The sequence below is a fragment of the Delphinus delphis genome, chromosome 20, assembly GCF_949987515.2.
Source record: "Delphinus delphis chromosome 20, mDelDel1.2, whole genome shotgun sequence".
In the NCBI taxonomy this organism is placed as follows: domain Eukaryota; kingdom Metazoa; phylum Chordata; class Mammalia; order Artiodactyla; family Delphinidae; genus Delphinus; species Delphinus delphis.
This window is the reverse complement of record NC_082702.1, coordinates 22,321,612-22,348,829: the sequence shown is the minus strand read 5'-3', so window position 1 is coordinate 22,348,829 and position 27,218 is coordinate 22,321,612.

The window sequence follows — 27,218 nt, the reverse complement described above, 5'->3', positions numbered from 1 at the left end:
AAAAACAAAATAAAAATTTAGATGAATGCTTCTATGACTTCACATTTTACTTAAGATAAATTCTAACTCTTCACCATGACCCTCAGACCTTGCTCACTTCCTCCCTGTTGGTTGTGTTCCAGCCTCCCTACTCTGTGTTCCAAGACAACAACCAGATCAGGTGTTGCTAAGGGTCTTTTCCCCACATGCTGTTTTCTCTGCCTGGAGTGTCCATCCCATCCCTCTCTCTAATCTGAATTTGTATATGGTGGGTTCTTTCCTGTCCTTCAGGTTTCAGCTTATTTATCACCTCCTCAGACAGCATCCCCTCATCCTTATCGCTTTTTATAAACAGGTTACCCAACTCTCCCCACCCTGTTTTCTTCTACCATTACCTTCTATTTGTTATCTTTATAACAGTTTCTCAATTTGTAATCCCATATTTATTCAGTTGTGTGCTGCTTGTTTTCTGTCACTACCTCCATAAGGGCAGGGACAGCATCTAGTTGGTTCTTGCCTCTATGTCCCAGGTGAGGCTTGAAGATGGCTGGTGACTGTCAAGTCCCCCAATAGGTTTGGAGGGACCTGTTGCAGAGGGGAGTTAAGCTCATTTCCCAGATGTGCCCAGGGAGCCCCAAAGCATCTCCACCCCAGTCCAGTGCAGTAATTCTTGGCAGTGGCAGCAAATGAATGGTGTTGTATGAGTCTGGATACCAAAGGGCCTGAGACAGCCCCTCATTAGTTGCAAGGGAAAGCAGCCAAAAGTTTTTTGTATCTAACTTTGGAAATGGCCAGGAGATGGCTTTTGGTTTAAAGGAACCCTGTTGATGTCAGAGTGACTGTGGCCCCAATACCTCCCTGATGCTGAGATTCAAGAGAACACCACCATGTCCCTCACCTCCTCCCTGTGCTGTCTGAGATCCTCCATATAGGAGAAGAGGCAGGGAGTAGAAAATACTGACTTCTAACCTGAAATTTCTGCCTTTAGCTGGGAGAGAATGAGTTTACTTGGAGGTAGCTAAATTATTAAGTTTATATACTTGAAAAAAGGGAACTTAACTAAAAAATTGAATTCAGTTATAGAAAGTTACATTTTTGCACACTGAATGTTGTGACGAAAAACCTGTGAAATGATAATGAATGTTAACAGTAATTACTCTGATCTACACTCTATAGCATTTTACACAATCACGTGTTTCTGATCCTTACAATGACACACTGAGGATGTGGTGGAGCTGGGCTTTGAATCCAGGTGTTCTCTCTGGAAGCTCATCTCCTTGATGGTGGGCCCTGTGCTGCATCCTGGAGCACTCAGAGAAGATTAGACATTTAGGTCAAATAATGTGAAGTCTGTCTGTCTTGGAGACCTGAGTTGGTTGCCTGCCTGCATAAGTAACCTGCTGTGTGGCTCTGTCCAGAAGTGAGTAGAGATCTGGGACCCACAGATGATATCTCCTGGATTCTTCTGGGCTACCAGAAGCTTGAGAGCTCTAAGCATTCCTCCTTGGCCTCTCTCAGCTGAGCCCCAGGAGCAAGGCTTACTGTGCGTGGATGGGATTCCAGCAGCCTTTCTGGCAGAGGGTTTTAAAACTGGGGAAGCCTATTGGTGGCTATGGCCTGAGAATGGGGTGCAAATATTCCTCTGCTGAACTCAAGGACTTGAAAAGCCCTTCTAAACTCCTCAGTACTTGTGTGCACTACATGGGACCAGATGGGACACTGCTCTGTGTGGCCCAAGCTGTGGGCTTAGGCCTGGCCTTTCATTGAGCCATGGGGACTACTAGACCCAGCATCAAATCTTACATGTTATTGTCAAGGCTCCCCCAAACTTGAGGTTGCATTGTGAAATTAATACTGTACTAACATTAACGGTGTTATCACCAAGAGGAATGTTTACTGAATATCTATTATATACCAGGCACTATGCTAAATCTTTTCCTGCATTAGCTCATTTAATTCTTGTAATAATGTAATGCAGGAGATACTGTTATTACTTTCATTTCACTGTTGATGAATTTGAGACTTAGAGACATTTAGAAATAATGTCCAAAGTCACATAGCTGCATCTTGGTCTGTCTGGCTCTAGAGTGGAATTCTGAACCACTATGCCATAACTTATAATCATTATTGTGGTCAAGATGGCTGCATCTGTATGTCAGGCCCTGTGCAAAGTGCCTTATGACTAAGATCAGCTCTACAGTTACAAATAGGATGCCAGTAGCCATTCATGGATAACTCCAACTCACCATTAACAAACCCCAGAGTCAATTATTGACACCTGAGCTGAACTCATCCATATGAACATCAGAAGTGGTTAAGGTACCACATAAGCCTGGGCTGTCCTTCCCTTTGTGGCTGGGTTTGGGTGCTGGGCAGGGGCCGATAAGTCTATACTGCCATCCCTGTGGGCAGAACAGAAGCTGCACATTTACCTGGTTCTCTGGAAGAGGCTCCTGCTCTCCCTGAACTCACTGCCAGGGTCATCCAGAATTGACTGACTTATCTCTGAAATCTGTAATTATTTTGCCTGATAGGCATTTCTGTCTCCATTTGGTGGATAGAGAATTTGAGACCCAGAAACTTTACATGAGATGTCTGAGACTATACAATTAGTAAGTGATAGAGCTGAAATTGATCTGTCCTGTCCTGTTCCAATGCTGGTGATCGTGTTATCCCCATTCCTCTACTGCTCAATCATTGTCAATCTTTGAAATTTTTCTCCTTTTATTTTCTTCCTTTTAGTACAACAGTAAGACAGAGTTCAGGAACTTGGTGAAAAACTGTTTTGCTCTCCCAACATATATACGTATATCTTCTATGTGAGACTCTGATAAGAATTATTTAAACAATACCTTCATAGAAATTTCGACCTTCTTTCCAAATTTCTCCCACTGAGGAAGCTGGGTGGCTAAAGTTTACTGGTGTACCAATGGCATGGTTTGTAACAGTGTTTGCAGATCTACTGATCATCAAATTTTTCTATGGAGTTTTGAAAAAAATACTCATGCCTGAGCTCACTCCAGAGTTTTGATGGGGGTGGATTAGAGGGAAGAAATCTGTGGAGGTTTGCTAGCCATTGATAAAGAGGACAGAGCTCTGGCCTATGACCTTGGAGTCCTGGGTTCCTATCAGGACTCTGTCAGTAACTTGCTTCATGACTTCAATCATGTACATTCTTCTGTGTTGGCCTTTGTCTCCCTAACTATCAAATAAGGGACATTATAATAAATCAAATATTCCAAATTAGTTTCCTGTAGGATCCAGGCATACATGTTTTGTTCTGTACACAGAGGTGATATTAAAAATACTTCACAAGTGTACTTCAGGCGCTGACCAATCCATGAAGATTCTGGCCAGGATCTTTCAGGTGATCTGTTGGTTAAGTTACTGGATGATGCAACAATTTGAAAGGTCCTCGGCAGGCCGGGGGTGCCAGGGTAGTGGTGGGGGTCATTTGGAGGACCTGAGATAATGACTGCTTACCAATTTAAGTAGAAAGTTTTCCGTACCTAAACAACCCCTACAGCAGTGCTTCTGAGCACCAGGTGACCAGCATAACTTGTAGAGTGATTTCATTATTATTAGTTTTTATTATTTGGTTTTATTATTTGAAAAATGTTAAATCAATTATCAATATTTCAGAACGGGAATTTTCGCTTATAAACTGGGCATACCGCTTCTCTTGAAAAAAAAAAATCTGGTCACACTGGATGTGATCTTCTGCCTGGCAACGATTACTTGTGATTGAAAAGTAGTTGCTTCCTTCATACAGGTATTTTGTCTCCTTAAGTAGGTTTATTCCTAGGTATTTTATTCTTTTTTTTAATTCTTTTTGCAATGGTAAATGGGGGTGTTTCCTTGAATTCTCTTTCTGATTTTTCATTGTTAGTGTATAGGAATGCAAGAGATTTCTGTGCATTAATTTTGTAACCTGCTACTTTACTGAATTCATTGATTAGCTCTAGTAGTTTTCTGGTGGCATCTTTAGGATTTTCTGTGTATAGTATCATGTCATCTGCAAACAGTGATTTGTATGCAGAAAACTATAAGACAGTGATGAAAGAATTCAAACACGATACCAACAGATGGAAAGATATACCATGTTCTGGGATTGGAAGAAACAACATTGTGAAAATGACTATACTACCCAAAGCAATCTATAGATTCAATGCAATCCCTGTCAAATTACCAATGGCATTTTTCACAGAACTAGAATAAAAAATTTTACAATTTATGGAAACACAAAAGACCTTGATAGCCAAAGCAATCTTTTTTTTAAAAACATCTTTATTAGAGTATAATTGCTTTACACTATTTTTTTAGTTTCTGCTGTATAACAAAGTGAATCACCTATATGTATACATATACCGCCATATCCCCTCCCTCTTGAACTTCCCTCCCACCCTCCCTATCCCACCTTTCTAGGTGGTCATAAAGCACCGAGCTTCTTCCCACTAGCTATCTATTTTACATTTGATAGTGTATATATGTCAATGCTACTCTCGCACTTCATCTCAGCTTACCCTTCCCCTCCCCATGGACTCAAGTTCATGCTCTACGTTGGCGTCTTTCTTTCCTAGGTTCGTCACAAACTTTTTTCTTTTTAGATTCCATATATATGTGTTAGCGTACGGTATCTGATTTCCTCTTTCTGACTTACTTCACTCTGTATGACAGACTATAGGTCCATCCACCTCATTACAAATAATTCAATTTTGTTTCTTTTTATGGCAGAGTAATATTCCATTGTATATATGTGCCACATCTTCTTTATCCATTCATCTGTTGATGGACACTTAGGTTGCTGCCATATCCTGGCTATTGTATAGTGCTGCAATGAACATTGAGCTACATGACTCTTTCTGAATTATGGTTTTCTCAGCGTATATGCCCAGTAGTGAGATTGCTGGGTCATATGGTAGTTCTAGTTTTAGTTTCTAAAGGAACCTGAATACTGTTCTCCGTAGTGGTTCTATCAATTTGCATTCCCACCAACAGTGCAAGAGGGTTCCCTTTTCTCCACACTTTCTCCAGCATTTATCGTTTGTAGATTTTTTGATGATAGCCATTCCGATCGGTGTGAGGTGACACCTCATTGTAGTTTTGATTTGTATTTCTCTAACGATTAATGATGTTGAGCATACTTTCATGAGTTTGTTGGCAATCTGTATATCTTCTTTGGAGAAAAGTCTATTTAGGTCTTCTGCCCATTTTTGGATTGTGTTTTTTGTTTTATTGATACTGAGCTGCATGAGCTGTTTGTATATTTTGGAGATTAATCCTTTGTCAGTGGCTTCATTTGCAAATATTTTCTCCCATTCTGAGGTTTGTCTTTTTGTCTTGTTTATGGTTTTCTTTGCTGTGCTAAAGTTTTTAAGTTTCATTAGGTCCTATTTGTTTATTTTTCTTTTCATTTCCATTTCCCTATGAGGTGGGTCAAAAAGGATCTTGCTGTGATATATGTCATAGAGTGTTCTGCCTATGTTTCCCTCCAAGAGTTTTATAGTGTCTGGTCTTACATTTAGGCCTTTAATCCATTTTAAGTTTATTTTTTGTGTACGCTGTTAGGAAGTGTCCTAATTTCATTCTTTTACATGTAGCTGTCCAGCTTTCCCAGCACAGTTATTGAAGAGGCTGTCTTTTCTCCATTGTATATTCTTGCTTCCTTTATCAAAGATAGGGTGACCTTATGTGCATGGTTTTATCTCTGGCTTTCTATTCTGTTCCATTGATCTATATTTCTATTTTTGTGCCAGTACCATACTGTCTTGATTACTGTAGCTTTGTAGTATAGTCTGAAGTTAGGGCACCTGCTTACTCCAGCTCCATTTTTCTTTCTCAATATTGCTTTGACTATTCAGGGTCTTTTGTGTTTCCATGCAAACTGTGAAATTTTTTCTTCTAGTTCTGTGAAAAGTGCCATTGGTAGTTTGATAGGGATTGAATTGAATCTGTAGATTGCTTTGAGTAGTATAGTCATTTTCATGATGTTGATTCTTCCAATCCAAGAACATGGTGTATCTCTCCATCTGTTTGTATCATCTTTAATTTCTTTCATCAGTGTCTTATAGTTTTCTGCATACAAGTTTTTGCTTCCTTAGATAGGCTTATTCTAGGTATATTATTCTTTTTGTTGCAATGGTAAATGAGAGTGTTTCCTTAATTTCTCTTTCAGATTTTTCAACATTAGTGTATAGGAATGCAAGAGATATCTGTGCCTTAATTTTGTATCCTGCTACTTTACCAAACTCATATATTAGCTCTAGTAGTTTTCTGGTAGCATCTTTAGGATTCTCTATGTATAGTATCATGTCACCTATAAACAGTGACAGTTTTACTTCTTCTTTTCTGATTTGGAATCCTTTTATTTCTTTTTCTTCTGTGATTGCTGTGGCTGAAACTTCCAGAACTATGTTGAATAATAGTGGTGAGAGTGGACATCCTTGTCTTCTCTTGATTTTAGAGGAAATGCTTTCAGTTTTTCAATGGTGAAATGATGTTGGCTGTGGGTTTGTCATATATGGCCTCTATTATGTTGAGGTTAATTCCCTCTATGCCTACTTTCTGGAGAGTTTTTATCATAAATGGGTGTTGAATTTTGTCAAAAGATATTTCTGCACCTAATGAGATTATCATATGGTTTTTATCCTACAGTTTGTTAATATGGTGTATCACATTGATTGATTTCTGTATATTGAAGAATCCTTGCATTCCTGGGATAAACCCCACTTGATCATGGTGTATGACCCCTTAATGTTCTGTTGGATTCTGTTTGCTAGTATTTTGTTGAGGATCTTTGCGTCTATGTTCATCAGTGATACTGGTCTGTAGTTTTCTTTTTTTATGTCCTGTTTGTCCGGATTTGGTATCAGTATGATTGTGGCCTTGTAGAATGAGTTTGGGAGTGTTCCTTACTCTGCTATATTTTGGAAGAGTTTGAGAAAGATAGGTGTTAGCTCTTCTCTAAATATTTGATAGAATTTGCCTGTGAAGCCATCTGGTCCTGGGCTTTCATTTGTTGGAAGATTTTTAATCACAGTTTCAAAGGACATAAATCACAACAACATCTTTTTTGACCCACCTCCTAGAGTAATGGAAATAAAATTAAACATAAACAAATGGGACCTAATGAAACTTAAAAGCTTTTGCACAGCAAACGAAACCATAAACAAGACGAAAAGACAACCCTCAGAATGGGAGAAAATGTTTGCAAATGAAGCCACTGACAAAGGATTAATCTCTAAAATATACAAACAGCTCATGCAGCTCAATATTAGTAAAACAAACAACCTTATACAAAATGGGCAAAAGACCTCAATATTTATTTCTCCAAAGAAGACATACAGATTGCCAACAAACACATGAAAAGATGCTCAACATCAGTAATCATTAGAGAAATGCAAATCAAAACCACAATGAGGTATCACTTCACACTGGTCAGAAAGACCATCATCAAAAAATCTGCGAACAATCAAAGCTGGAGAGGGTGTGTAGAAAAGGGAACCCTCCTGCACTGTTGATGTGAATATAAATTGATACAGCCTCTATGGAGAACAGTATGGAGGTTCCTTAAAAAACTAAGAATAGAAGTACCGTATGACCCATCAATCCCACTACTGGGCATATACCCTGAGGAAACCATAATTCAGAAAGAGTCATGTACCACAATGTTAATTGCAGCACTATTTACAATTTCCAGGACATGGAAGCAACCTAGGTGTCCATCAACAGATGAATGGATAAAGAAGATGTAACACATATACAATAGAATATTACTCAGCCATAAAAAGGAATGAAATTGAGTCATTTGTAATGAGGTGGATGGACCTAGAGTCTGTGATACAGAGTGAAGTATGTCAGAAAGAGAAAAAAAATACCACATGCTAATGCACATATATGGAATGTAAAAAAAGAGTACTGATGAACCTCGTGTCAGGGCTGGAATAAAGCCACAGATGTAGAGCACGGACCTGAGGACACAGGGGGGCACGGGGAAGCTGGGACAAAGTGAGATTGTAGCATTGACATATATACACTACCAAATGTAAAATGGATGGCTAGTGGGAAGCTGCTGCATAGCACCTGGAGATCTGCTTGATGCTTTGTGCAGACCTAGAGGGGTGGGATAAGGGGGACGGGAGGGAGGCTGTAGAGGGAGGAGATGTGAGGATATATGCATACATATAGCTGATTCACTTTGTTGTTCAACAGAAACTAACACAACATTATAAAGCAATTATACTCCAATAAAGATATTTTTAAAAAAAGAAAGAAAGAAAAATAGTTGCTTCCTTGAAACCAGCAGATCCTCTCCAGGTCCTGACAGAGCCTTACCAGTCACTTCATTCATTCACACTCCCTGCTGGCTACTATAGATATTTAATTTTGTGATTCTTTGTATAATAAGGTATTTTATCGCCCTGAAGCTTGAGGGCTTTTTGATTCTCTTACTCTCCAGTCGCACTCCTGAAGAAGGCAAAATGTGCAGGCAGGTAAGAGCTGTACTGAAAAACCAGACCTTATAAGGAGTCAGTAATTTTAAGGTGATATTTGAAGCCTATTAAAGTCGATGACATATTTTTAAGTGATAAATTACCCCTTGTCAGGAGCTGGGGGAAGCAGGCGTTTGGTGTGGATTAATCCCAAGAATGTTTCATTAGAATCTCTGCATAGCTAGCAGTGGGAGGTGACATGTTGACTTGACTTGCACTTTTTCCAAAGGTGACATGACTGTCCTTTATGCCACAAACTATATCTACAGCTTCTCCCACTTTCAGCCTCAATAGTAGCTTGTTGATTTGGCTCGAATTCTGAATTACCTCCTTGAGACTGTGTGTTGGCCAAGGTCACTGCTTTCTGAAGTCTTGTTAAGTGTCTGTTGCAGAGCTGACAGCCTTGGAGGATTTCACACTAAAGACTTGCATCTCTACCTTTGGAGTCCTAACTCAGACATCAGAACAGGGCAGATGTTAGCAGCCTTTCCTCAAAGACTCCAATTCCCAAGCCTTTTCTCATTTTTTTGTAAGTGAAAAACAGGTGTCCCAGACCTGATTTCGTCCAGGAATCAGATATGTTGCTGAATTTGCTCAGTGAAATGTGGATCCTATGTTTTATATCAAATAACAACATCAACAACAATAATAATAATAATAAATGTTTTTCTGCTTTGGGGAGGAAAAATTTTCCTCTACCCTACTGGGTTCTTCTGGCTGGTTTAAGAATAAAATTGATATGAGACAGATTAACAAGAGAAAAACCAAACAAAGTTTAACAGCATTGTGTACATGGGAGAGAGCCAGGAAAACTGAATAACTTGCCAAAATGGCTGAAACCTTCACCTTAATGCCATCTTCAGCTAAAGACAAAAGAGGATGTTGGGGGTAGGGGTTTGAGACTTCAAAGGGGAGGAAGGCAATTCACATGGAAAAGCAAATGTTTGTAAACAAGCTGGGCCATGCAGAGAAGATGCAACACGGAGAGGAATTTTAACAGACTTTCTAGACTCCTTCCTGTCTACCACACCTGGTTTATACTACAGTTATCTCTGGTGATAGCTCTATTCCTGTAATAGGCCCTATATCTAAATTCTTTATGTAGCTAAGGGGGAAGGTCACGTCTCTTCTTAGGTCTTTTGGGCTTTGACTGTTTTCAGCTTAAAATAATCCGCATGCTAAAGAGACATTTTGGAGTGATAAATTTGCTCTCTTACAGTCCCTTTCCCCTCAGTTATTCACTGCGTAACCATTACCAGACATAGTGGTGAGAAAATCATCTAGAGTTATCATAGGCTTACAGTCTTAGGATGTCTTAACCTGGGATGCCTCAGAAGCAGATCCTGAGACAAGGATTTTAGTGCCAGTAGTTCATTTGGGAGGTGCAGGAGACAGGTAGAGAAGTGGAGAAGTGATACAAGCAAGGGAAGGTGGTCAGCAAAGGGCTTCTTATTAAGCTTAAACCCATGGGAGACTGAGAAAATATCAAAACACACACTTCAGGGGTATCCCTCCCAAGGGGTGAAGGAGTTGGGGTATTTATATCCCAACTCCAGAGGACCAACTGCTGCCAGAAGCTGTTAATTCCTTAGCACTTTACCCTGCTAGACAGTAGCCTTCCAGGATTCCAAGAAGAGTTGTCAGAACCAGAGATACAGAAATTGACTGAGTCCCCTAAAATGATAGGATCAGAGGGATATGAGTAGGGCATTGACAATATCTGCTATATAGACAGACATTAATCAAATATTAACCCAGAAAAACCCATAAATGACATCTTTCATAAGGTTTCTAAGGGGAGGTGCATTTGTGCTGGTCAGGTTTATTTGAATAAGCTTTACATATGTTACTTATTGGATCTTTAAAAATTCCATGAGATTAAATAACTTGTCAATCAGAGGCAGAGTCAAGACTTGAACCCAGGGTTCAAAGCTGGAAACTGGTGCTTAGTTTCCCACTATGCTTTTCCACATATAAACTCATCTTTTCTTGGCATTATGCAGAGTGAAAACAGCAGGCAGCTGTGGTCATAGAGAATTAAATAACAATGTAGGTGCACCCCAGGAAAAGCCTTCCTTCAACTGTGTGCAAACCTAGCCTGCCGTCTTTGGATTACAGTTACTATATTTTTAAAAATAGTAGCTCTACATATTCCAAGAGATGGATAAGAGCCAGAGTACCTCCTTGGGAGAGGAAATCATCCTTTTTTGCCTCTCTGCCTTTTCATTAACTCTTAGAGCACATTCCTAGCCTCCAAATATCTAGGAAGGTAATAAAAGTATCTGGCAACAATTCCAAGGATTGCTGATTTTTATTTCCTGAGCTGGACACAATTTTTCATGACTAATTATATACCAGCCTCCAATGTTGCTATTATATAACCATCTGCAACAAAAATATTCAGTACAATGTATCCAAAAGATTATAGTGCCAAAGAATTAGGACCAAATGGAATGTCATGTTTCATAGTGAAAATAAATTCGTCTCTGGACCTGGGCATCTCAAGAAAACAAAAATCTGTTTTGGATGTTCTGCAAACTGGATGGCTTAATGAACACAAAGGAACTACTTTTGGATTTTTTACTGGTTAAATAAGGATCAGATAAAAGTTAGAGGTTTTAATCCCTGGGAAGAGTAGCTTGAAGAGCACCAAGGTCATCCATGCCTGTTTGTCTGTGAACAGGTACCAGTTGAGATGTGATTATTTTGTATCGCTTGTTTTAAAATCAGAGGCAAATGATCAAGTGTTTGCTGAATGTCCAGTCTTGTCTTAAGGCTAACATATCATTTTTACCCAGGGTGGTACTGAGACCTTTACAATTAGTATCAGATGCTCTCATGATGGCTTTGTTTGGAAATAGCAGGTAATTATGCCCAATCTTTGAGGAGGTTGAAGCCTTCATTTAGATGCATGATTTTTTAACAGTACCAGGAATGGGGCTTGAGAAGACCTAAATTTGATACTGGTTCCCCCACTTATAACATGTATGAACTTTAAAAGAGTTCTTTTCTTTTTAGACCTTGTTTCTTCATCTGTGAAATATGGAAGTGAGACTAGGTGATCTTTAAACTCACTTCCCCTAAAAATCTGGGAAGTTTATCCCCTCTTCTTTCTCTTTCTCCTACTCTTCTTCTCCATTTTCCTCCCTTCTCTTTTCCTCCTTTTCCTCCACATCCACTGAGCAGCTACTGTGAGCTGGATACAGGGCCCTAGGAATGCAGTGACAAATTCCTTATTTGTAAGACTTCTCAGTACTCTGAAAGATGGAAGCTCATGACAAGGCAAGATAGTGCAAGCCTAAGGCTGGAATAGCATTTTAGGGAGCTCCCTTTGTCTGTGGTTTAGAGAGTGGACTGCAGAGGGAAAAGATGAGGCTAGGGAGCCTGATGTGGTAGGTAATCCAGGTGTGGGATCATGGCAACTGGCAGTGGAGATGGAGAGAAAAGAGAGATCAGAGAGAAGTTTAGAAAGCAGAATCAGAGCAGCTGAGGAGTGTGTGTGTGTGTGTGTGTGTGTGTGTGTGTGTGTGTGTGGCGTGAGAGTTGGGAGGAAGACTTGTGCTACCTTTTACTGAGATCTGGGACTTAGGAGGAAAAGCTAGTTAGAGTTGGAAGGAAAGATGATGTGTTAAGTCCTGGGAGTACAAGTTCTGACTTTTCTACTCAACTTCAGGAAAGTCACTCAATCTCCAGGAACTTCAGTTTCCTTATCTGTAAAGTAGAAATAGGAATAGTACCTACATTCCAGGGGTTACTGTAAGGATTACATTTCACCTATTTGAAAATGCTATACAAACTGGCATTGCTCTCCAGGTGTGAAGAGTTAATTTTATTAAAGTGTGACCTTCAGTTTGTTCAGTACAGGGGAACAAATCAGGAGACTGGAATTTGAGACTAGTCTTTTTACTGAACCAAACTTGGGTCTGCTTGCCAGGCACACAGAAAAGCCAATCTATTAACACCAGGTTGTGTTGAAGGAAAGTACAGCACTTATTTTTGGGTGCCAAGCAAGAATAAGCAGCTAATGCTTAAAAGACTCCTCAGTGGCTTTCAGAGAAGGTGTTTTAAAGGCAAGGTAAGGGAGAGGGTTGTGGGGAATGTGTTCAGCTCATGCACAATTCTCTGATTGGTGGGTGGTGAGGTAACCAGTTGAAGCCACAGGAGTCAGCATTATCAATCTTCAGGCTCCAGCTGGTCTGGGGGCTATGTGCTCACAGTCACCAACTCTTCATCTGGTTGGGTTCTGATTTCTGGGAAACAACTGAAGAATGTGTATTAGACTTTACCTTTGAGACAGAACTGGGAGTCCTTGAGGCTGATTTATTGTTTAAGTTATAGTTATTTCTCTACCTGACTGTCCTATCTTTGTTTCTGCATTCCTCAGCTTTTCCCATCAACCGTTAGGGTTAGTTCTTTTCTCTCTACTCACAGAAGGCCTAGGAAACCTTAGTATATTCCCACAGTTTTTCCTGATCATCAGTAAGCAGGGGACACACTAGGGGTCCTGTCACCGGGAAGGCCTCTACACATGTCTTCTCAGTTTCAGTCTTTGCCTCTTGCTAGCAGTTAGAAAGCACTGGGGTTAAGACATTGCCCATTTTTGGGTTTAGTTTACTCTCTTACCAATACTTTGCCCCTATCTGCACAGTGTATAATTTGGCAATTTACAGGCTGAGTGTGTCCATAATATATGTTATGCTTGTGTCACACAGTTTTTAAAAAGCAAAGTATTTGGCAACTTTTAAAGACAGAAAGATTTCACGTAAAATCTTGCATCTTGAACCTCCATTCCCATATGCCAGGGTCAGTTGATGCTGAGTAGAGGCTACTAGTGTAGGCAGGGTCTCCAGTGAAACTCAGTGCCCACCACTCCCTCCTGCTCCTGGTGCCTGAGGTTGAGTGTCATTAGCCATTTTTCATTGTGTTTGTGCTGCTGCTCTTCTCACTTCTGACCTCTTCACTCATTCATGTTTCCTTCCTGGCTCTGCATGTTTTTGGATTTGTGACCCTTAAATATATGGTCCTCTCTAAAGTCACATCTGTCTTTAAAATTCTGTAGTTCTGTCTCTAAAGATCCTACAGCTGGCCTCTTGCAGACTTGGAATCTCTGACATGACAGTTTCTATGCCATTTTCTCTGGAGTGAAAGAATGCTTCTTGGTGGTGTTTCATCAAAAGCCAACTCTTCCAATTATTTAGGTAGCTGGTTTAAAGCACAAAATGAAGAGGAATGAACTAGACAGGCTCATCAGCTAGATTTTCCATTCCTTCTAAACCAAACAACTCTAACTCAACCTGGTTTGGGCAGAAGAGGGAATATACTGAGTCACACAATGACCAAAAAGAGTATACAGTCAGGCTAACTCTTGATTCGGAGGCTCAAAAAGTGGCACTGGACTCAGTTTATCTCCATTTCTTGACTATTCTTTTCTGTTTGGCTACATGATCATGTAACTGAGGAGGACCCTAAGGGGCTTTCCTGGGACAGACACTTCCTCCCATGTCCTCTGTCTGCCTTTCGTTTGTGGAAAAGCTGTAGTCTCCAAGCCTCCCCTAACTCACAAAACCTGGCTCAAAAATTAATCATTGAAAGGATGTGAACATGTAGTGGCAAAAGTATCAGTTGGGCCAGTTGAACTGGAAACAATTTAAACAGTAAATCAGCCATATGGCAGTCACAGAATCTTTACTTCCCCTCTGAAGTACATAGATAGCAGTATCTGATGCACGTTTCTGAGTTGTTTAACAGATACTAAAACCCCCACCAAATGAAAGAAGTTAACTACTTGACGACCATGAGCACATAGCCCCTAGACCAGCTGGAGCCTGAAGAATGATAATCTTAACCCCTGTAACACCACCCAGTTACCTCACCATCAATCAGAGAATTTTGCACAAGCTGATCATACATCCTGTGAATCCTCTCCCTCACCTTGCTCCTTTTCAATGTTTTGGTTTTGGCTTCATTGTGCATTATGTACACGAACTTGGGTACAACAATCAAACTCCACTAATGGCAAGATGAGTGCTTGTGGCTTAAATTCCTCATTGTTTCAGGTTCAAGCCTGGTGGAAAAGAGAGCATGCCTCTCTTCCCAAAGGGCACAGTAAAGTCTCATTGCCTCTCATTCTTTGGCTCTGACTGGGTCATGTGCCTCTCCTTTAACCAATTGCCATGGCCATGGAATGTTATTCATTGGCTGGTCATTCCTGTGTTCCATGCCCTCTCCTCCAGCTAAGGGTGGTGTCAGTTTCACCAGACGTTTGTGGACTGAGTGGGGATGGTGATTTCCTACAGAAAAATTATGGCAGATTTGTCAAAAGAAGGGAGAATTGATATTGTATGAGTGTGTCAAAAACAGGAACTGAGGGAAGGTCTAGGAGGCTGCAACCTTCCTACAAACAAGAAATGGGGGACACAGAAAGGCTTTTGTACTTGGGAAGGGACCACATGGTCTTTGGTTTCAATCTTCCATTTTCTTTGATACTCCTGAAACCGAGCAGGACACTGTGGGGGCTCCTGAGCACAGAAGCCTTTTTGTGTCACCCATTTCTTGTTTGTAGGGAACAGGTTTCAGCCTCCATGACTTTCCCTGAGTTCCAAAGGGCAAGTTCAAACAGTTGTTGATCAGGGCAAGGAGGGGATGCAGAGACAGCGGGGAGCAATCAAGAAAAAATAGTGCCTTGGCCAGCAAGATGGCTGAGTAGAAGGACGTGAGCTCACCCCTTCTTACAAAAACACCAGAATCACAACCTACTGCTGAACAACCAGCATTAACAACAAAAAAACCACTGGAACCTACCAAAAAGGATACCCTATATCCAAGGACAAAAAAGAAGCCACAATGAGTTGGTAGGAGGAATGCAATCATGATAAAATAAAATCTCATACCCGCTGGGTGGGTGACACACAAACTGCAAAATAATTATACCAGAGAAGTTCTCCCACAGGAGTGAAAGTCCTGAGCCCCATGTCAGGCTTCCCATCTTGGGGGTCTGGCAATGAGAGGAGGAGCCCTGAGAGAATCTGGCTTTGAAGGCCAGCAGGGTTTGATCACAGGAATTCCACTGCCACACTTAGAGGGCACCCACAAGGTCCCATGCACACCAGGACCCAGGGGAAAATCAGTGAACTCATAAGAGACTGGGCCAGACCAACCTGCTAGTATTGGAGGGTCTCCTGCAGAGGCAGGGAGGTGGCTGTGGCTTACTGTGAAGAGAAAAACACTGGCAGTGTTTTTTCACTCATCAGGGTGAGTCCTCCCAGAGGCTGCCATTTCTCCCCCAAAACCTAAGCCTACCCAACAACCTGTAGGCTCCAGTGTTGGGCTTCAGGCCAAACAACAAACAAGCTGGGAACAGAGCCCCACCCATCAGCAGGCAGACTGCTTAAAGTCTCCCCGAGCATTGCTCTGCCCACCAGAGGGACAAGGCCCAGCTCCAACCATCAGAGAGCCTCATCCACCAGAGGGCAGGCAACAGAAGCAAGAAGAACTACAATCCTGCAGCCAGTGTATTGGAAACTGCAATCACAGAAGTTAGACAAAATGAGGCAGCAGAAGAATATGACCCAGAAAGAGGAACAATATAAAGAAGAACAAGTAAGTGAAGTGGAGATTGGCAATCTACCAGGAAAGAACTCAGAGTAATGATAGTGAAAATGATCCAAGATCTCAGAAAGAATGGAGGCACAGATTGAGAAGATGCAAGTAATGTTCAACAATGACCCAGAAGAACTAAAGAACAAATATAGATGAACAATACAATAACTGAAATGAAAAATGCCCGAGAAGGAATCAATAGTAGAGTAACTGAGGCAGAAGAATGGATAAGTGAGCTGGAAGACAGAAAGGTGGACATCACTGCCATGGAACAGAATAAAGAAAAAGAGTGAAAGAAATGAGGACAGTCTCAGAGACCTCTGGGACAACATTAAGTGCACTAACGTTCACATTATAGTGGTCCCAGAAGAAGAAGAAGAGAGAGAAAGGACCTGAGAAAGTATTTGAGGAGATAGTAGCTGAAAAGTTCCCTAAGATGGGAAAGGAAACAGTCACCCAAGTCCAGGAAGCACAGAAAGTCCCAGACAGGATAAACACAAGGAGGAACACATGAAGACACATAGTAATCAAAGTGACAAAAAATAAAGACTAACAAAAAATATTAAAAGCAACAAGGGGAAAGCAACGAATAACATACAAGGGAACTCCCATAAAGTTATCAGCTGATTTTTTAGCAGAAACTCTGCAGGCCTGAAGGGGGTGTCACATTATATTTCAAGTGATGAAAGGGAAGAAACTACAACCAAGAATACTCTACCCAGCAAGGCTCTCATTCAGATTTGACAGAGAAACCAAAAGCTTTACAGAAAAGCAAAAACTAAGAGAATTCAGTATCACCAGACAAGCTTTGCAACATATGTTAAAGGAACTTCTCTAAGTGGAAAAGAAAAGGCCACTACTAGAAACAAGAAAATTACGAATGGAAAAGCTCACCAGTAAAGGCAAACATAAGGTAAAGGTAGGAAAATATCCACACACAAATATGATATCAAAACCAGCAAATGTGAGAAGAGCACACAAATGCCAGATATTGGAAATGCATTTGAAATTAAAAGACCATACACTTAAAACAATCTTGTTTACATATAGACTACTATATCAAAACTTCATGGTAACCACAAACTGAATATCTACAATAGATACAAAATTAAAAGGAATCCAAACACAAAACTAAAGTTAGTCATCAAATCACAAGAGAAGAGAACAAAAGAGGAAGGGAAGAAAAAAGACCTACAAAAACAAATGCAAAACAATTAAGAAAATGGTATTAGGAACATACATATTGATAACTACTTTAAATGTAAATGGATTAAATGCTCTAACCAAAATACAGAGACTGGTGGAATGGATACAAAAACAAGGCCTGTATATATGCTGTCTACAAAAGACCCACTTCAGATCTAGGGACACATATAGACTGAGAGTGAGAGGATGGAAAAAGATATTCCATGCAAATAGAGATCAAAAGAAAGCTGGAGTAGCAATACTCATATTAGACAAAATAAACATTAAAATAAAGACTGTTGCAAGAGACAAGGAAGGACACTGCATAAAGATCAAGGGATCAATCCAAGAAGACATAACTATTGTAAATATATATGCACTCAACATAGGAGCACGTCAATATATAAGGCAAATACTAACAAACATAAAAGGAGAAATCAACAGTAACAAAATAGTACTGAGGGACTTTAATGCCCCACTTACAGCAATAGAGAGATCATCCAGAGAGAAAATTAATAAGGAAACACAAGCCTTAAATGACACATTAGATCAGATAGACTTAACTGATATCTGTAGGACATTCCACCTGAAAGCAGCAGAATACACTTCTCAAGTGCACATGGAACATTTTCAAGGATAGGTCACATCTTGGGTAGCAAACCAAGACTCAGTAAAATTTAAGAAAATTGAAATTGTATCAAGCATCTTTTCCAACCACAACACTGAGATTAGAAATCAATTACAGGAAGAAAACTATTAAAAGCACAAACAAGGGGCTTCCCTGGTGGCGCAGTGGTTGAGAGTCTGCCTGCCGACGCAGAGGACACGGGTTTGTGCCCTGGTCCAGGAAGATCCCACATGTTGCAGAGTGGCTGGGCCCATGATCCATGGCTGCTGAGCCTGCGCGTCCAGAGCCTGTGCTCCACAACAGGAGAGGCCACAACAGTGAGAGACCTGTGAACCGCAAAAGAAAAAAAAAAAAAAAAAGCACAAACAAATGGAAGCTAAAACATATGTTACCAAATGACCACTGGATCACTGAATAAATCAAAGAGGAAATTTAAAAAGATACATAGAGACAAATGTCAATGAAAACATGATGATCCAAAACCTTTGGAATGTAGCAAAAGCAGTTCTAAGAGGGAAGTTTATAGCAATACAGTCTTACCTCAAGAAACAAGAAAAATCTCGAATAAACAACCTAACATTACACCTAAAGCAACTAGAGAAAGAAAAAACAAAACCCAAAGTTGGTAGAAGAAAAAATCATAAAGATTAGAGCAGAAATAAATGAAATAGATATGAAGAAAACAATAGCTAAGATCAATGAAACTAGAATGTGGTTCTTTGAAAAGATAAAATTGATAAAACTTTAACCAGACTCATCATGAAAAAAAAGGAGGAGGGCTCAAATCAATAAGATTAGAAACGAAGACGGAGAAGTTAAAACTGACATCACAGAAATACAAAGGATCATAAGAGACTACATCAAGCAACTATGTGCCAATAAAATGGACAACCTGGAAGAAATGGACAAATTCTTAGAAAGATACAATCTCCCAAGATGGAACCAAGAAGAAATAGAAAATATGTACAGACCAGTCACATGTAATGAAATTGAAACTGTAATTAAAACACTCCTGGCAGGGCTTCCCTGGTGGCGCAGTGGTTGAGAGTCTGCCTGCCGATGCAGGGGACGCGGGTTCGTGCCCCGGTCCAGGAAGATCCCACATGCCGTGGAGCAGCTAGGCCCGTGAGCCATGGCCGCTGAGCCTGCGCATCCGGAGCCTGTGCTCCACAACAGGAGAGGCCACAACAGTGAGAGGCCCACGTACCACAAAAAAAAAAAAAAAAAAAAAAAAAAAACCACTCCTGGCAAAGTCCATGACCAGATGGCTTCACAGGTGAATTGTATCAAACATTTAGAGAAGAGCTGACACTAATCCTTCTGAAACTATTACAAAAAATTGTGGAAGAAAGAACACCCCCAAACTCATTTTATGAGGCCATCATCACCCTGATACCAAAACTAGACAAAGATACCACAAAAAAAAATAAAATTATAGGTCAATATCACTGATGAACATAGACACAAAACAATCCTCAACAAAACACTAGCATTCTGAAACCAGCAATACATTAAACAGATCATACACCATGAACAAGTGGGATTTATCCCAGGGATGCAAGAATTTTTCAATATCTGCAAATCAGTTGGTGTTATATACCACATTAGCAAATTGAAGAATAAAATCTATATGATCATCTCAATAGATACAGAAAAAGGTTTTGACAAAATTCAACACCGATTTATGAGAAAAACTCTCCAGAAAGTGGGCATAGAGGGAACCTACCTCAACATAATAAAAGCCATATGCGACAAACCCACTGCAAATATCATACTCAGTGGTGAAAATATGAAATCATTTACTCTAAGATCAGGAACAAGACAAGAATGTCTACTCTCGCCACTTTTATTTGCCATAGTTTTGGAAGTCCTAGCCATGGCAATCAGAGAAGAAAAACAAATAAAAGGAATCCAAATTGGAAAAGAAGAAGTAAAACTGTCACTGTTTGCAGATCATATGATAGTATACATAAAAAATCCTAAACATGCTACCAGAAAACTACTAGAGCTCATCAATGAGTTTTGTAAAGTTGCAGGATACAAAATTAATGCATAGAAATCTCTTGCACTTCTATACATTAATGACAAAAATCAGAAAGAGAAATTAAGGAAACAATCCCTTTTACCATCACTGCAAACAGAATATAATACCTAGGAATTAACCTACCTAAGGAGGCAAAAGACCTGTACTCTGAAAACTATAAGACACTGACAAAAGAATTCAAAGATGACACAACAGATGGAAAGATATACCATGTTCTTGGACTGGAATAATTAATATTGTCAAAATGTCTATACTATCTAAGGCACTCTACAGATTAAATGCAATCCCCATCAAATTACCAGTGGCATTTTTCACGGAACTCAAACAAAAAATCTTAAAATTTGTATGGAGACACAAAGCATTGCGAATAGCCAAAGCAATCTACAGAAAGGAAAATGGAGCTGGAGAAATTAGGCTCCCTGACTCCAGACTATAGTACAAAGCTACAGACATCAAAACAGTGTGGTACTGGCATAAAAACAGAATTATAGATCTATGGAACAGGATAGAAAACCCAGAAATAAACCTAATGTCAATTAATCTGTGAATAATGAGGCAGGAATATATAATTGAGAAAAGACAGTCTCTTCAATAAATGGTGCTGGGAAAACTGGACAGCTACATGGAAAGTAATGAAATTAGAAAAATTTTTAACACCACACACAAAAAGAAACTCAAAATGGATTAAAGACCTAAATGTAAGACTGGATACTATACAACTCTTGGAGGAAAACATAGGCAGAACACTCTGACAAATCTCAGCAAGATTCTTTTCCAAGCCGAATCCTAGAGTAATGGAAATTTAAAAAAAACTAAACAAATGGACCTAATTAAACTCAAAAACTTTTGCAGAGCAAAGGAAACCATAAGCAAAACGAAAAGACAACACATAATGGGAGAAAGTATTTGGAAACGATGCAACTGACAAGAGAATTGTCTCCAAATTTTACATACAGCTCATGCAAGTCAATATAAAAAAAACAAACAACCCAATCAAAATATGGGCAGAAGACCTAAGTAGACATTTCTCCAGAGAAGACATACAGATGGCCAAAGGCACATTTAAAGATGATCAACATTGCTAATTATTAGAGAAATGCAAATCAATACTGCAGTGAGGTATCATCTCACACCAGTCAGGATGGGCATCATCAAAAAAATCTAAACAATAAATCCTGGAGAGGTTGTGGAGAAAAGGGATCCCTCCTACACTGTTGGTGGGAATGTAAATTGGTACAGCCAATATAGAGAACAGTATGGAGGTTCCTTTAAAAAACTAAAAATAGAGCTACCATATGATCCAGCAATCACACTGCTGGGCATATTTCTGGAGAAAACATGGTTCAAAAGGATACATGCGCCCCAATGTTCTTTGCAGTGCTGTTTACAAAAGCCAAGACATGTAAGCAACCTAAATGTCCATTGACAGATGAATGGATAAAGAAGATGTGGTACACACATCACTCAGTTATTAAAAAGAATGAAATAATGCCATTTGCAGCAATATGGATGGACATGGAGATTATCATGCTAAGTGAAGTAAGTCAGACACAGAAAGACAAATATCATATATCACTTATATTCAGAATAAAAAAATTACACAAATGAAGTTTTTTACAAAACCTAAACAGACTCACAGACTTAGGAGGGATAGATTGGGAGTTTGGAATTGACATGTACACACTGATATATTTAAAACAGAAAACCCACATGAACCTACTGTATAGCACAGGGAATGCTGCTCAATATTCTCTAATAACCTAGATGGGAAAAGAATTTGAAAAAGAATAGATACATGTATATGTATAACTGAATCAGTTTGTTGTACACATGAAACTAACACAATATTGTTAAGAAACTATGCTCCAATATAAAATAATTTTAAGAAAAACATAAAGAAACAATAGTGCAGCCTTGAGGCAGGGTCCTAGTTCCACCTCAAGGGATACACTTAACAATATCTTTGAGTTCTTCTACAGAACTAAAACTCCCTACAAATGGAAGGTGTTTTCTACTTGATGAAGCATTCTTCATTCCAGAGAAAGTCAGTTTGATAACCTCAAGAACCAAAGAAGCTCATCAGAAGACCATCTGAGAGCAGATTAAAGGAGTGCAGGCCCTTCACACACCCTGCTCCTTATCAGCAACCCCACCCTTGAACCATTGCTATAAAACTCCACCAAATCCCCCCAGGTTGGGACACACAGGTTTTGGGATCATGAGCCCTCTGTGTTTACTTTTGCCTGGAAGAGCAATAATGCTATTCATTTCTACTGCACCCCAAACTCGGTCTTTGAGATTTGATTTGGCACCAGTGCACAGAGGCCACGTTTTCAGCATCACTCCTCAGTTTTGAGGGGAACAGATGTTGGACAAGAAAGGGAATAAAGTTTTGGAGAGAGGTTAATCATAAACTCAGCATAGGAACTCGGTTTGGTTCTGAATTAAGTAGTATGGACTCTGCTTGGTGACGTAGCCTGGCCAAGGCTCTCCTGTTGTGTTGATTTGATTTCAGCTTCAGAGGGAAAGGGTTCTTTTTCTGTTTGGATTTGAGTATGCAAATAATGAAAGTGAAGCTGAGATCGACACAGCACAAGCTTTATTCAGTGGACAAAGTGTGGAGAAGTGGGAACTAAGTTTACAGATCAACTTCTTGCCCACCTTGGTGAAAAGGATGTAATTTTAGAGAGTAAAGACAAAGAGAGGAGGAGTGAGGCTAATGATGAGGAGGCATATGCATTAGTCTACTGGGGAAGAGACAGGGCTGTTTCAAGGGAGTGGGATGCTGCCCTCTTTTTATCATTTTTGGTCCTTAATGTCTGGTCATGGCCACCAGTAGATGTTCATTTAATATATTAATGTAGTAAAATCAGCATACAATGAGACTCAGATTCTATTGGAGGTCAGATTCATTGCCATCTTGGTCCCAGCTCTTTCCATCTGTTTGTTGTTGTTGTTGTTTGTAGCTTCCTTTCTTATCTCTGGACCCTTTAACGTAAAGATTTATGTTAACTCCTGCTAAAGGGCAGCGTGGTGGTGGTGAGGGTTGGCAGATTTTGAGCAACGACACTCCTTCTAAAGGTGGGGGTGGGGTGTTGGTTGATGGTTTTTGAGCAAAGACCTGGAGCAGATCTGGCAACAGTTTTATGGGGACTTGACTTCAGTACATAGTAAATGTTTTAGGCTTTGCAAGCCACATACTGTCTCTATCACATATTTTTCTGATTCCTTTTCCTCAACTATTTAAAAAATGTAAAAAACATTCTTAGCCATGCAAAACCCTGCAATGGACTGGATTTGATGTGCAGGTATGTATGTGTGTATATATATATATATATATAATTCATTGAACAAACAGGTAAAAATATATGCTCTTATGACAACATAAAATATATGCATTTATAAAATTTTAATTTTAGTGTGTATTTAATTCTTAGAAAAATCCCATCATAGATATCATATTTAGCCCTATTTTAGAAATAAGGGAAAAGAATAAGTAATTTGTCCAAAATCACAGAGCTAGTAACAAGAGCTGGGCTATGAATGAAGCTCTGACTCCAAAGATTACACTTTTAACCCTTGTGTTTTACTCCCTGTCGCTTGCTCTTCCTTTCTGCATGATGAACCTGGAACTTCTGCCTTCAAGACAATTAAGCAAAGTTGATGGAGAAGCTACATGTGTGAGACAGTAGGTGCTGGGGAATTATGATGAATGAGATAGCTCTTATTCTGTATTTGGGTTGTGTTTGACATCTTGGGAGGGAGAGAGATCCCAAGGAAAAAATTTGAAGAGACAAAGAACAAGGGCTAAACCCTGAGGAACTCTGATATGTAAAGCTGGAAAGAGAAGATGGTGCACCCAAGAGGCAGAGATTGAGAAATCATAAGAAAGCCAGGAGAACATGCAGTCACAGAAGCCTGAATAGAGAGCATTTCAAGAAGAATGGCAAATACTTCCAAAAGGTCATGTGAAGTGGGAAGTAAAATGTAGCTGTTGGATTTAGGAACATTGAGGCCCCTAGTGCCTTTGGTAAGAACTCTTTTGGTGGAATCATGATAATGAGGCCAGCTCAGGGTGGATTAAAGAGGGAAATGGGAGTGAGAGGAGATGGCGAGAGCATATGTAGACAACTCAGACCCTTTTGAAGAGTGACTGTGAAGAGGAGAGAAGGAATATGACAGGTGCTGTGGTAATGTGCAGTGTATTTCTTCGCTTAAAGAGGGTAGAGACTAGAGCATTTTTGAATGTAAACTCTCAAATGAAGAAAAGTGCACAACCTAAAAGTTGCAAGTTAAGTTTTATTCAGGGACCTTACTAAGTGAGAACTATGCTCAGGAGACAGCCTTTCAGCTCTGAGAACTGTTCCAAAGAGTTAAGGAATGAGCAAGGGTATATAGGAGTTTTTGCTAGAAAAAATACCTTGTAGCCAGACATCAAAAGATTACTGCTAATCACAAAAACAGACATCTCAAGTTAATGATTTCAGCACTTTTCTGTGTGTGGGAAGAGGCAAGAATCTGGGCTCATTGAAATTATTCCTTAGATGTGCATCTGAGCTACCTAGGGTCAGTGTCCAAAGCACATAATGCTTCCTGTTTGTTTTTCTCTATCCTGAATTCCCCTCAAGGTGCACCCTGAGGGGTGGGGAGCAGCTGTACTAGATAACAGCTTGATCCTTGTTTACTGGAATGGTAGGCAACATTCCTGTCCACAATACAAAGAAGAAAGGGATGATGGAGCTACAGGAGGCGCAGAGAACAACAGAGTCAGTGGGTCCCTTAGAAGGATAAAAGGGTTGGGGTTCATAGCACAAGCAGAGGACTGGGCCTTTCGTATATATTGAGAAGGACTTCTTCCTCAGTTGTAAGAGGACAGAAAGAGGAGAGGCACTACTGCAGTAAGGTTTATAGGTTTGGTATATGGAAGATGAGGACATTTTCATCTAATGACTTCTACTTTTTTTCTAAGAATTACATATTTCTCTAGAGTCCAGCGTTATTTCTTCTGGGCCCACATGTCTGGAAGGATTGAGTTCAGCCTGCATAGGGGAAGAATGGGAGACACTGAGCTGAGCTGAACACATGCAAATTGTCAACTACTCTTATTCTCTGCTTTTATCCTTTATTAGAAATAATCCTCCTCATGAGTTTGGCAGACCAAATAATCTTGTTCTTGAAAAAGAAAGAAGTATGATGTTCAAAGCATGGTATTCTTGTGTCATAAGCACTTGGGATGTTTACAGTTTATCAGAAGCAGTGAGCCAGGTGTCTAACATCCAAGGTCTCAGCAAAAGAATTCTTACTGCATGAATCTCCTTGAGTCAAATTTGCAAAAGTCTTTAAAAGAATTCATCTGTAGCAAGTACAAAACCTAATACCCAAGCTAAGCATATGCAGTCTGCATTGGACCATACACCTATGCTGCTCACAGCTCAATCTGTCTGCCATACAGATCAACTCATTGACAGTTGAAAAATGAAATATCCCTGCTGAATTCAAAAGTGACTTCTATTAATATTAGCGCCTTGGAGAATCACACACTGAAGGTTTGTTCCTTATATTTTTCCGATCACCTAACCTGAACTCTAATTCTGTTAGATGTAAAAATAGAAACAAATTAAAATTAATTTTATGTTCTTGGTCTGCATTTTTTCTCAATTTTAATGTAAGAAGTGCAAGGTAGAGGGGAGTTAAGATGGCAGAGGAGTAGGAGGACGTGGAGTTCATCTCTTTCCATGGATGCATCAGGAATACATCTATAGATGCAAAAATTCTCACAGAATACTGGGTGAACACTAGCAGAAGACCTTGGACACCAGAAAGGACTATAAAGATCCCTGCATAACTGAGTGGGAGAAAAAAAGAAGGGAGAAGGAGGAGGAGAAGGTGTGGGATGGGACCTGCACCCTGGGGCAGGGGAGCTGAAGCAGAGGAGAGATTCCCGAATTCTAGGAAACCCCCCTCCAATGGGGAAACTCTGTCTCTGACAGGGAAATCAATTGGGATGGAAGGGAAGCATTTAAGCCTGTTGGAAGAGGGTGAAGAGGCCGATCTGTGGCAGACAGGACAGAGTGAGAAATACACAGATGATCCGTACTTCAGCCCTATGTGGCCTGGACTGGGATGTGTATTCACAGGTGTGCAAGGGAGCTGGGAGCTGGAGCGTGGGGATTGGAGAACAGGCCCAGAGCAAGAACTGCTCTTGGATGTGGGAAGATGAACTGAGGGGATGGGAGGGAGAAAATCCGCAGCAGGGAATACCTACAAAGGAAGACAGGACTACCATGAAAGCAGGGTGCTACTGCTGAGTCACACACAAGGGAAGGAGCCACTATTGTAGCCTCTCTTTCGCCACATTCTGCCGCCTGTTGACAGACAATAAAAGAAGCCCTCTCAGGGCTGGCCATTGCGTGCCCGCTGCTGGGTGCCAGAAAAAGCCCAGCCAGGGCTGGCCCTCACATGCCTTATGCCAGGCACCAGAAAAGGCCCTCACTAGAGCCATATTTCTAGCACCCGTGGCTGCCAGCTTCCCTGAGCATTTGACACCACCAGGGCTTCCACAATCCAAGCAGTCAGACCACCTCTGTGCCCTGTCGTCACTGAGGCAGACCCAAGAGTTCCAAGGTAGTCTCAGGACCAGACCCCTCTGAGTGGACCACAAACAGAGGTGGGAGTAAAACCAAAGCTGAACCCCAGGGATGGGGCAACTAAGGGAGAAGATCAAAAATCTTTCCATCAGCTGTACAAGCTGCAGATTAAATCCCCACAATCAGCTAGGTAGACCCTGTGTCTATGGAATATCTGAGTAGACAATGAGTGTGCCCACAAGTGAAAATGGTCTACATCTGGCAGTTGTAGACTCTGGGGGCAAGCATACGCAGAAATTGGGCCAGAAGAGAGTTTGAGTGGTCCCCACAGGGCCCACAACAGGTCCAGAGACCAGCCCAGAGACAGAGGAGGGCTTCCTGTGGAGGCAGAAGTAGGCTGTGGCTCATGGCATGTGCAAGGACACTTAAAGCTGAGACCCCAGGGAAACATAATTATTACTATTAATTTTATTATGTTTTGATTCATTCTGCTGTTGGTTCTGCCTTTTTTTTTTCTTTTTTATTTGCTTGCTTGTTTTTGTTGTTGTCTTACTATTATTTTTTTATTTAGTCTTTCGGGACCTTTGTGTTTTATAACATTTTTTATTTTTATTTTTTTGTGTATTTCTATTTTTTCTTTTTTTTTTTTTTTTGCGGTATGTGGGTCTCTCACTGTTGTGGCCTCTCCCATTGTGAAGCACAGG